This window comes from Carassius auratus, unplaced genomic scaffold (genome assembly GCF_003368295.1).
Source record: "Carassius auratus strain Wakin unplaced genomic scaffold, ASM336829v1 scaf_tig00214941, whole genome shotgun sequence".
In the NCBI taxonomy this organism is placed as follows: Eukaryota; Metazoa; Chordata; class Actinopteri; order Cypriniformes; family Cyprinidae; genus Carassius; species Carassius auratus.
Genome location: NW_020527871.1, coordinates 143,003 through 156,350, shown reverse-complemented (window position 1 = coordinate 156,350; position 13,348 = coordinate 143,003). Strand labels below are relative to the sequence as shown.

General features: G+C 36.8%; 1 long non-coding RNA gene across 2 annotated transcripts; it reads left to right on the top strand.

Moving 5' to 3' along the window:
• Window positions 1–9,400: 9,400 nt before the first annotated feature.
• LOC113093277 (uncharacterized) lies at window positions 9,401–12,087 on the top strand. 2 transcript variants are annotated; one of them, XR_003287721.1, is made up of 3 exons: window positions 9,401–9,448; window positions 10,936–11,021; window positions 12,044–12,087. It is a non-coding gene; the product is annotated as an uncharacterized LOC113093277 (long non-coding RNA). The 2 variants fall into 2 exon arrangements; XR_003287720.1 differs by lacking the exon at window positions 9,401–9,448 and adding an exon at window positions 9,471–9,512.
• Window positions 12,088–13,348: the final 1,261 nt, after the last annotated feature.

The window sequence follows — 13,348 nt, the reverse complement described above, 5'->3', positions numbered from 1 at the left end:
CCACATGTTTCAGTTCTACCAACATCATTCCAGTTCTGAAGAAGCCATCTCCATCCTGCTTCTATGACTACTGTCCTGCATCCTGTTGCACTTACTCCCATCCTCATGATGTGCTTTGAATGGCTAGTCATGCACCACATCAAGTCTGCACTGCCCCCCCACACCCCCCGCCGGACCTCTTTAAGTTAACATATCAGTCCAACAGCTCAATTGAAGATGCCATCGCAACTGCCATCCACTCAGCACCAACACATCTTGACAAAAAGGGCGTTACGTTAGAATGCTGTTCATAGACTTCAGTTCAGCATTCAACACAATCATCCCCCAACAGCTCATTTACAAACTGATCGAGCTGGGGCTCAATACTTCACTGTACAACTTGCTGTTGGACTTTCTAACTGGAAGACCTCAGGCAGTACGGGTCGGCAGCAACACATCCTCCTCTTCACTCTGCTGACCCACAACTGCACACCATCACATAGCTCCAACCTCTTTATTAAGTTTGCAGATGACCTGACTGTGGTGGGTCTCATTAGCAACAAAGATGAGACAAACTACAGGAGCGGGGTGAGCTGCCTGGCCGGGTGGTGCAGTGACAACAATCTCTCTCTGAACGTGGACAAGATAAAGGAGATTATTGTTGACCTCAGGAGAGCACACACTCAGCATGTTCCTCTGACCATCAATGGTGCGAATGTGGAGAGAGTGAGCAGCTCCGAGTTCTACAGAGGCACCATCGAAGGCATCCTGTCGAGCTGCATCACTGTGTGGTATGGTTCCTGCAACGTGTCCTGCCAGAAGACTCTGCAACGCATAGTGAGAGCAGCTGAGAAGATCATTGGTGTCTCTCTCCCCTCCTTCCAGGACATTTATAGAACCCGTCTCACCCGTAAAGCCCTCAACATTCATTGCCAAAGAAGCTGACTATTCCCAGAGTGCTGTATCCATGCATGTTGTTAACAGAAATTTGAGTGGAAGGAAAAAGTGTGGAAGAAAAAGAGAAGTGTGGAAGTAAAAAACAACCGAGAGAACCGCAGCCTTGTGAGGATTGTCAAGCAAAATCGATTCAAGAATTTGAGTTATCTTCACAAGGAATGGACTGAGGCTGGGGTCAAGGCATACAAACGTGTAAAGGAATTTGGATACAATTGATGTATTCCTCATGTTGAGCCACTCCTGAACCACAGACAATGTCATAGGCATCTCTGAGGGCTAAGGAAAAGAAGAACTGGACTGTTGCCCAGTGTTCCAAGTCCTCTTTTGAGATGAGAGTTTTGTATTTTATTTGGAAACAAATGTACTAAAGTCTGGAGGAAGGGTAGAGAAGCTCATAGCCCAAGTTGATTGAAGTCCAGTGTTATGTTTGCACAGTCTGTGATGATTTGGGGTGCTGTATCATCTGCTGGTGTTGGTCCATTGTGTTTTTTGAAAACCAAAGTCAGAAAGTCAGTTTTCAAAAATATTGTTTAAATTTATAAGGGTTGTGTATTCCCCCATGGCTTGCGTCAATACTGGTCAGTGCAATTTATATATAGGGAAGCATCAGCTTCAGTTTTTTCCTGTTGTTTATCTCAGAGTTTACCCCTCATGTCACTAGCTCTGCCCTTGCACCGTAGCTCGTGACCAGAAGAGACGATGAGTCATTTTGAGGGCCAGGGGAGGTTAATGTTTTTGATTAAAGATTACTTGGACACATGAAAAAAATAAAAATAATAATAACAATAATAATGATAATAATAATTATAGCCTTTGTGCGTTGTTCAAATTCACTACCCTTTCGTTATGTTTGGGATGAAAATTATTTTTTTATTTGTTTGGCATAAATATATTAATCAACTTTAGTCCTGATCAAAACTACAAATTGTTTTTGTTTTTTTAAATCCAAGATTTTAACTCTTTAATTGCCAAGTTCATAAATTATGTCATTGATTTTGGGAAAAAAAAATCAAACAAACAAAATGACTTATTTTCAATATAAAAGTAATTGTGGCTGGATATTTTTTTTTTTTACCTTTTATCTTATAACCTTTTATCCTTTTTATCAATCTTAGCCATGTCAACGATTAGTAACAAAAATGGCTTTGATGCATTTTTAGTTTTTGTGCAGCATTAGATTTAAATTTTTTTCTCCCTCATTTATTGTTTGTGGCTGTTTTTGCCCCATTGACTTCCATAACAAAATTGTTTGATTGCAAAGCCATGACACCATAAAATCATGGTGGTGACTGTCAGTTTATGCACGTTTGACAGGATTTTTAGAAAAAAAATAATACAAGACGTAGTCAGCTAGACGATGAACATTATTAATATTATTAATTAATAATTGTTATATGATGCAGTCACACTTATAGCAATATTTGTTAGTTCTGTTGTTGATTCAGGGTTAGCATCATCTCTTCTCAGGTGTTCTGGATCCAGACTGGAGCTTGTGTAAATCCTACCCGTGGCAAAAAACATAGATACAAAATAGAGACATCATTAGCATAGCTGCTGTTCCAACAAACTAAAATTAGTTTATCCCAAGCTAATGAATTAAAATGCACATTTGATCAGATGCAACTACACTCACATTTAAGATACATTATTCGAATGCTTGGCGAAAGAGATGCGTTTTTAATCTAGATTTAAACAGAGAGAGTGTGTCTGAACCCCGAACACTATCAGGAAGGCTATTCCAGAGTTTGGGAGCCAAATGTGAAAAAGCTCTACGTCCTTTAGTGGACTTTGCTATCCTAGGAGCTACCAAAAGTCCAGCGTTTTGTGACCTTAGGGTGCGTGATGGGTTGTAGCGTGGTAGAAGGCTAGTTAGGTACGCAGGAGCTAAACCATTTAGGGCCTTATAGGTAAGTAATGATAATTTGTAACTGATAAGGAACTTAATAGGTAGCCAGTGCAGAGACTGTAAAATTGGGGTAATATGATCATATTTTCTTGACCTGGTAAGGACTCTAGCTGCTGCATTTTGGACTACCTGTAGCTTGTTTATTGACGAAGCAGGATAACCACCTAGAAGTGCATTACAATAGTCCAGTCTAGAGGTCATGAATGAATGAACTAGCTTTTCTGCATCAGAAACAGATAACATGTTTCGTAGCTTGGCAATGTTTCTAAGATGGAAGAATGCAGTTTTTGTAACATTGGAAATATGATTTTCAAAAGACAAATTGCTGTCTAATATGACACCCAGATTTCTGACTGTAGAGGAAGTAACAGTACATCTTTCTCGTTGCAGATTGTAATCTACAAGATTATGTGTAGTTTTTTTGGTCCAATAATTAATATCTCTGTCTTATCTGAATTTCATTGGAGAAAATTATTTGTCATCCAATCTTTTACATTTTTAACACATTCTGTTAGCTTAGATAATTGAGAAGTTTCATCTGGTCTCGTTGAGATATATAGCTGAGTATCATCAGCATAACAGTGGAAGCTAATTCCATATTTTCTAATAATATTACCAAGGGGCAACATGTATATTGAAAATAGAAGGGGACCTAGGACGAATCCTTGTGGCACTCCATATTTTACTGATGATAAATGAGATGACACCCCATTTAAGTAAACACAATGGTAGCGATCGGACAGGTAGGATCTAAACCATCTTAGAGCCTGCCCTTGAATAACTATATAGTTTTGTAATCTATTTATGAGTCATGTCATGATCTATGGTGTTGAACGCAGCACTAAGATCAAGTAAGACTAGAAATGATATGCAGCCTTGATCTGACGCAAGGAGCAGGTAATTTGTAATATTAACAAGTGCAGTTTCTGTGCTATGGTGGGGCCTGAAACCTGACTGAAATTCTTCATACAGATCATTTTTATGCAGGAAGGTGCTCAATTGAGCAGACACAACTTTTTCTAAAATTTTTGACAGAAAATGGAACATTTGAAATAGGCCTATAATTTGCCAGTACACTAGGATCTAGTTTTGGTTTCTTAACAAGAGGCTTGATAACCGCCAGCTTGAATGGTTTTGGGATGTTGAATGTTTTTTTTGACCTAAAGATAACGACGAGTTAATGATATTGAGAAGCGGTTCTTCGGCTACAGGCAACAACTCTTTCAGTAATTTAGTGGGTACAGGATCTAATAAACATGTTGTTGGTTTAGATACAGTGATAAGTTTATTTAGCTCTTCCTGTCCTATGGTTGTAAAGCACTACAGTTTATCTTTGGGTGCGATGGATGAAACTGAAGTGCTAGACGCTGTAGAACCTACATTCGGTATTGTATTTCTAATGTTATCTATTTTATCAGCGAAGAAATTCATAAAGTCATTACTATTTAACGTTGCTGGAATATTTGAATCAGGTGGCGTCTGGTAATTTGTTAATTTAGCCACTGTGCTAAATAAAAACCTTGGATTCTTTTGGTTATTTTCTATGAGTGTGTGTATATGCTCTGCCCTAGCAGTTTTTAGAGCATGTCTATACCTGGACATACTGTTTTTCCATGCAATTCTAAAAACTTCCAAGTTAGTTTTTCTCCATTTGCGTTCAAGACTACGAGTTTCTTTCTTGAGAGAGTGAGTATTACTGTTATACCATGGCACAGTACGTTTTTCTCTAACCTTTTTCAATTTGATGGGGGCAACAGTTTCTAATGTATTAGAGAAAATAGTGCCCATGTTGTCAGTCATTTCGTCTAATTCATGTGTATTTTTGGGTACAAATAGCCAAAATACTATTTGTAGTATTTTGATCAGGCAGGTTATTTGCGAATCTTTCTTTGGTGGCTGGAACAATAGTTCTGCCCAGACGGTAACGCTGAGACATATAGTTAATATCAGTTATACACAGCATACACGATACAAGGAAATGTACTGTAATATCATCACTTTGAGATACAATATCTATAGCAGTAAGATCAATTCCATGAGATATAATTAAATCTAGTGTATGATTAAAACGATGAGTGGGCCCGGTGACATTTTGCTTGACTCCAAAAGAGTTTATTAGGTCAGTAAACGCAAGTCCTAATGTATCATTTGTATTATCAACGTGAATATTAAAATCTCCCATGATTAGCGACTTATCAACTGTAACTAGAAAGTCTGAGAGGAAATCTGCCAATTATTTTAGGAATTCTGTATATGGCCCTGGTGGTCTATACAAAGTAGCCAGAGCAAGAGATACATTAGATTTCTTTTGCATGTCTGACAGTGTAACATTTAACAGAAGTATTTCAAAAGAGTTAAACCTGTATCCTGTTTTATGGGTGACATTGAGAATATCACTATATATTGTTGCAACACCTCTGCCACGACCAGTCTGACGGGGCTCATGCTTATAACAGTAGTTTGGTGGAGACTCATTTAGACCAAAATAATCATTTGGTTTTAGCCAGGTTTCAGTCAAGCAGAGTACATCAAAACTATTATCTGTGATCATTTCATTTACAATAACTGCTTTGGGTGTGAGTGATCTAATATTTATGAGCCCAAACTTTAAAAATGGTTTTTGTTCATTTACTTTACATTTTTCTGGTTTAATTACGATAAGATTTTTTCTAGATCCTACATTATATTTATATTTTGACCTCACTATTCGGGGAACAGACACAGTCTTAATAGTTTTTACAGTGCAAGTACTTTTATTATTTAAGCAGGTGGAACAAAACTCATCATAATGGTTATTTGAGAATTGACTTACTAGTCACATGGAGCGAAGTGTCCTGGAGATGTTGTCAGAAAACAGCTCAGCTCCGATTCTGCTGGGGTGTAATCCATCAACGCGAAACAGCCTAGGACGCTCCCAGAAAAGATTCCAATTATTAACAAATAGCAGTTTCTGTTCTTTACACACAGAAACATCGAGAACACGAGCACCAGGCAAACAATGAGTGTGCACTTTACCTTCGGCTAACGTAGCACGGACGTGTCGGACGATGGAATCTCCGATGATCACAGCGTCGCGTCCTGTCTCGCGGAGGGGAGAGAAGCGGTTCCGGATGGAGATCTCGAAGGCAGGAGGGGGAGAAGTCGTCGCCCGGGGGATGAATAAATAAATAATAAATAAAACTAGTGGTGGGCTGTTATCGGCGTTAACATGCTGCATTAGACTCTTATCAGGCGATAAAAAAAATATCGCCGTTAATCTATTCTCAAAGTTGGGTTGGGAGCTGGGTCTAGGTGAGCTATTATGACTTTCACCTTGATATTTTATATAACCGACTGGCTGAGGTCAGCCTAAAAAGATGCTCAGGACAGTAGACGGGCCACTGCTGCGCATCGTCACGAAAGCTTATTTTTTTCACATGTTTTTAAGACGTACCGCTTGTCGATTTAAACATTAAAGCATCCAAACACAAGACGTGGAAAAGCTGAACAGAGCTGGTTACTCACGCGCTGTGTTCGGTGCGGAGAGAGAGAGAGCCGTGTATCACGGACAGTGCACTGAAACTTCTGCAAACTTCTTCTTGAATTCCCCCCTGCACCTGAACGAACAAATACAAATTGCAGTTTGAACACATAAAAAGATGTGAAAGAGCCCAATTCAGTACCGCTGTGTTCTGGTGTTCAGGGCTCACGCAGAGAAAGGTGTCTCGAGACGCTAAAAATAAGCGTTTTCAAGTGTTTTGATCAAAAGACAGAAAAAAGCATTTCACACATAGGCCATCCATACTTCTCACCATCAAAAGGCAGCAGGTGCATAAATACACTTACTTTGTTTTTAGTCTATCTTTCCCTCTCACAAATACACACACACACACACTTCTGGACCCTTGCGATGGCAAAACACGTTGTCCCTGGAGTAATAAGGAAGTAATAAGGAATACCCAGCAAACACAGAACGTTGTGAGGACGTCGCCAGTTAGTCGTCATTTGGTCAGCGCGACATTACTTTATGGCAACGTTGTGAGGACGTCGTGGTAAAGTTCCATTTTTTAAAATCTTGGCTAACTTCCCAGAAACGTTGAGGGCACGTACTCAAAAGAAGTCGCTAGTTAGTCCCATTGGGGACGTTGTAGCGACGTGGTCAGCTGGTCTTCAGATAACTTTTAATATTATTGCACTAGATGTATTATTATTATTAAGATACCATTTGAACAGCATATTCTTTGGAAAACATACAAAAAAAAATAATCAAGCATGTTAAAATAATTATATATATATATATATATATATATATATATATATATATATATATATATATATATATATATATATATGCCATCAGTTTAAGAACAATAAAATAAAATAAACAATTTACTAAGCAAATGTTGATGTTTGTTAATATTTGTTAACATTGTTAATGTTTGTTAATGAAATAGAGTACGGGACAAAAGAACATTTAAACCTTAAACTAGCAGCGCACGTCACTTTCTGAGTGAAGTGCGCGACGTGCGCGTGCCCGTCATTTTGTAACGGTCAACTTCCAGCGGACGGACACGGAGGAAAAGTAAGTCCTATAAATCTACTTTTATTCATAGATTTTAACTGATACAACGGTAAATGCCATCAAAGAGGAGTAGTGTTTTGTATTTTTGTAGGTTTCTCTTTCAATTTAATAAATAAATGCTCTGTTTGGTTAATTAGCTCAAAAGCAGTCTCAGAGGTGGTCTAAGGTAACGTTAACTGTAAAAATCGAATATAACCTTACCTGTTTTAAATTATTTGAAATGTATCACTATAAACTATACAGTATTAACTTTCTAATTATTCAATTTTTAACCGTAGTAACGTTAATTAGTTTGTTTGAATACCTGCTGCTCATGCTATCCATGCTGTGAACTTGAATATAATCCGATATAACGTTAAATATAAAGTTTAACGTTAATTAGACCGAGGCTGCCGAAATCATGTTCAGTGTAACGTTATGTGGGATTAATAATTTCCCCTTTTCTCCCTCAAGTTGCAGGCTTGTAAATTCTGTCATCTGTTCATTATTGGTGTTAATGGTGTTTTTCACATGCATGCTTTTTAATGCTAGTTTAATTCTCAAATTGATCTGATACTTTCGTTTCACAAAAAGTAAACAAATTGTTCACTTTTTTAGGGCCTGACAACCACCAGTTGAGTCCATGTTTCAGTGAGTTCCTTATAAGGAAATATATTTGTTACCACCTAGTAATTTAAATGTATTATTTATTGCTTTAAAATGAACACATTTATCATCAGGGGAAGAGACAGTCTGGGCAGCAGCAACAAGACAACTATTACAAGTAGAGATGGGTTTCAAGAACTGGTACTAATTTGGTTCCTGACTTGTTCAGTACTGAAAACATTTACATAAGGTACAGGATCAATAGTGCTGCTATCAGTATTCTTGTAACATTGATTCATTACCCTTTAGACACAACCACATATCCTCCAAATCATCTCTGCGTGGATGGCAGCAAGGATCCAGGATCAAGAGATCATTCTTCATGGAGACTGTTCCACAGGAAGCAATTTCTCCTGGGTGAAAAACTCAACCTGGTTGTTTCAGCATCACTCAGGCAAGACTAAATACTTTTAAGTTGATTTCAGTTGGTTATGTGTTTCAGGTCATCCTGACCATTCTGCTGTTCTGGATGTAAGGCCGTGCTGGAACTACATTTCTCGTGGTTGAAAGATTTGTGCTGCGGTATCCAGACATATAACGCCCCATCACACGGGCGTCAACGCCTCTCAACGTTTATTTTTAAATGAAGTGACGTCAAGCATGGTGAAATTAATTCTAGAAATTAATCCTAAATAGAAGTTGAAGACTTTTCAAGCGCCAATGCAGCCGTCCTCCAGTCAGAACATCTTATGCAAATACCCAAGCGCAGACGCAAGCCAATCGAGTGCATGCAATACCAGAAAACTAATGTGATTGGCTGTCACTATGAGAAGAGACAGTAATTCTGATCCGATATCAGTGTCGTTTTTTGCAAAAAAATGTTTAAATCAATGTAGAATTTTCTATACTTCTGTGTAGGGATGTCAATTTTCAATCATTTCCATGATCGATCGTCGTTTAAATTAACAATCAAATAATCGATTAATCGTTAACCTTAATGCTGCAAAGTCTATTGCAGTAACACCCAGTCACTGGTATGACAGGATGTGCAAAAGTGTGTGTGTGTGTGTATATGTATATGTATATATATATATATATATATATATATATATATATATATATATATATATATATATATATATATATACACTGTAAAACTGTAAAATATATATTTTACAGCAAAGACCAAAAGTTTGGACACACCTTCTCATTCAAAGAGTTTTCTTTATTTTCATTACTATGAAAGTTGTAGAGTCACACTGAAGGCATCAAGGGCTATTTGACCAAGAAGGAGAGTGATGGGGTGCTGCGCCAGATGACCTGGCCTCCACAGTCACCGGACCTGAACCCAATCGAGATGGTTTAGGGGTGAGCTGGACCGCAGACAGAAGGCAAAAGGGCCAACAAGAGCTAAGCATCTCTCAGGGAACTCCTTCAAGACTGTTGGAAGACCATTTCAGGTGACTACCTCTTCAAGCTCATCAAGAGAATGCCAAGAGTGTAAAGCAGTAATCAAAGCAAAAGGTGGGTACTTTGAAGAACCAAGAATATGACATATTTTCAGTTGTTTCACATTTTTTTGTTATGTATATAATTCCACATGTGTTAATTCATAGTTTTGATGCCTTCAGTGTGAATCTACAATTTTCATAGTCATGAAAATAAAGAAAACTCTTTGAATGAGAAGGTGTGTCCAAACTTTTGGTCTCAAACTTAAAGTCAAGGTGATGAGTAGTCTAAAGATGGGCTCAGGTGGTAGTGCTGCGGGATATGTTTCCCATACATTTATTTATTTTTGGAGACTCGCCGCAATTTTAAAACTGATCAATTTTCAAAAAGGCTTCGTTGAATAAACATGAGTAATGTTACGTACTGCACGTTTAATAATTCCTAACATTTATATGTTTAAATATCAAAACGAGGCACAGGTGTTTTTATATCGCTGTATTTCTGAAGGAAGACTTGCATGTTATATGCCTGATAAAGCAGCGTGTGAGCGTAGCTCTGCTTTGTTTACAGCTGTTACTGGGGAAACCTCAAGTCCGCCTGATCCACACAGAAAACATATTTTGTTTGTTATCAAAAAATATCTACTCTAGAGGGACTTGGCTGTTGTTATTGATTCTATTTGGAAGTCTACCGGTTAGGTTAGGTCCACAAAAGCGTTTGTTTATAAAAGTTTGTTTATGTTGTTGCCGTTGATTGCATTATTGAGACACTGTTTTCCAAATGAATGTTGCTTTCAGTGCTTTGGCGCAATGTATTTTGTTTAAAGCACTATATAAATAATGGTGATTGATTGTTGAAACCGTCTGTATATATATATATATATATATATATATATATATATATATATATATATATATATATATATATATATATGTGTGTGTGTGTGTGTGTGTGTGTATAATGTATGTGTGTGTGTGTAAAATACATTTCTTTTAAATGTATAGCACAGTAATGAAGGCAGCAACAAGTGGTAGATGGGACAGAACAAGAATCTTTCATTGTGCTAATGTATTATAATACGAAAGGGTATGGCTTCTATACAGCGTGCATCGCGTAAACACAACCAGTGCGCAGAATGATGCACTTGAAGCCACACAGAGTCACAGCGTGTAGCATTACTCACAGAAATGTTCAAAACACCAAAAGAAGAGATATTTTTGTGTATTATATGTGTGCAATATTTTGAGCCTTTTCTTTTAACAGTTTTAAATATCAGTTATTGTGCACTCTTGAAGAGAGTTTCATTGTTTTGACTGTAGTAACTAGGGCTGGGATGATATGCTAATCTGCCAATTCAATACTATCCCGATACTTGTGTGCCGATTCAATATATATTTATAATTATATATATATAATTTAGCATTGTGATTATAGTTATATAACTATTGCGATTCGTGACTTATCCAAATTGTCTATAAAATGATGTTTGTTTCTGTAGATTTGAGGGAAAGATTAAAAACAAGGAGGTCTGGGAATGACTGAAGGGATCTGACAGCAGTGCGGGAAGGAAGTAGTCACCAGAATGTAAGTTCTTTGAGAATGTGTGCATTATTACAAGTTGAGTTTTCATTTAAATGTGGCAATGTACACAGCTGGTCAAAAGTTTTAAATATATTTTAAAAGTTTAATTTATTTCTATAATGAACAGCTATATTTTCAGCATTAATTACTCCAGTCTACAGTGTCACATGATCTTCAGAAATCATTCTAATATGATGATTTACTGCTCAATTAATTTTTCTGATTATTATCAGTGTTGAAAACAGTTGTGCTGCCCAAACTTTTGTCTACACTACAGTTACATTTATTTATTTATTATTTATTTTATTTATTTATTTTATTTGGGGGGGGGGGGGGCTAATAGCAAGAATGCATAAAATTGAAAACCAGTGGTAGAGAAAACTTTTGTAATTTTACAAAAGATTACCTTTTTTTCAATGTTTTGAACTTTGTGTTTCATAAAATAATCATGAAGAAAAAATTCTACTTTCCAGAAATGCTAAGTTTTCTTCCCCATCATTTCTAATATGGGGCGCGCTTCCCTAAAACCAACTTTGTTCAAAAAGTTCCTTCGTTACCAATAGAGTTCAGTGGAACTAACAACCGTAGTAAGCTAACTGCAGATGTGATTTACATCATGTACGTCATGACCAGATGTACACTTTGATCTTAGCGGCAATAATGCGATTGGGTGCATGTAAATGCACTGATTTGTGATAATCAGCAATGTTTCCCGATCAGCATATCAGCATGTGAAAAAGATCATGTTACACTGAAGACTGGAGTAAAGTTACTGAAAAATTCAGCTTTGCCTCATAATTATTTCAATAAATATGTTTAAGTATATTAAAAAAAAACAGTATGAAAACTTTTATTTCTTTCTTTCTGTTTTTTTTTTTTTTTTTTTTTTTTTTTAATTGATCAAATTAATCTAGCCTTGGTGAGCAGAAGAGACTTCTCTTGAAAACCATAAAGAAAAGATTCCAGATTTTTGACTGGTTGTGAACATACATGAGCAACATTAACAAGATGATCCTCCCTTTCAGCTCAGAGGATGTTGACAGTGCAGGCCCAGGATGAAGAAGAGGAGGAAGAACACGTTTAACAATTTTCTCATAAGCTTGCCATGTGTTATAATAAAAACAATGAACATGGCTACAATAATATGCTGAATGTTATTAAAAGATTCCAGTTTGCAAGAAGTCTGAGTGTCTGACTCTACACTAGAGGAACTCTTTTCTGAAGAAGATCAGGTGCTGAGAAGGAGCCTTGTTCTACAGCAAAACACTGCATCAAGCCTCCTGTCCTTCCCTCAGAAGAGCCTGTCTTCTGCTGCTGGGGTAAGAAACACCCTCTTCCTCTTCTCTATCAGCTGTCCAGCACCTAACTCTGCCTCCTCAGCACTGTCTGAAAGAGTCTTCTCCTCAGTCAGTAATCAGAGATCACAGATTCTTCTGAGAAAGTCGATATGCTCATTTTCTTAAAAAACTTTGTTTTTTCGGGTGGGACAAATAATACAGGAGAGATGCTAGAAATCTCTATATTGTTCATTTTTCATATCTTTACGCTTTATGAATGTTTTTCTTCTGAGAAGCTCAAAAATTATGGTTCTTTGGTAATTGCTTTATTGTTCAGGTTTATCCTCTGATAGTGAGCACAGAGCCCTGATCATGACATGTAAGAAAAAGAAAGAAATCATGTCCATGATTTACTAATTTGTTCCCTCGATGTACTAAAACGTACACGATTACTTTTACATTTCATTGATTTGCTAAATCGTATGCACAATTTACTAATTCGTTCTCTTGATGTATAAATAGTGTACACGTTTTAGCAAATCGAGGGAATGAAATAGATAATCGTGTGCATGAATTAGCCAAAACATTTTCCTGCATGTCGTGTAATTAAAGCACATCACCACCAGACATTTATGCCAGGAGCCTCATATACGACGCTCACAGTTTTACTTTGTGCAGTATCTGCTGAATTGTTTCATATCTATTTATCATGTATTTTCTGTTGCACTAAATTATGTTGTATCAATAAGTTTACTGATAATTATTTATAATTTTCACTGATAACGTCATTAACCATCTCCCCATCCTTAAGACAAACATTTTCTGTTGTTCATATTGTGTAATCTATGAATTGATGTGTTTAGTTTTCTGTGCTCATAACTTAGTAACATTTTGCATGGTTAAAGAACAGGTGCAATGTTCAAAATGTTTTGGCTTCGTATTTTTAGAAAGTAGTGCTGAATAAATATTGATTTGTGAATGAATGCAGTGTGTTTTTGTCTATTTTATATTAGAATGTTTTTGTATTTGTTTGCATTGCATGTATGTAATTAA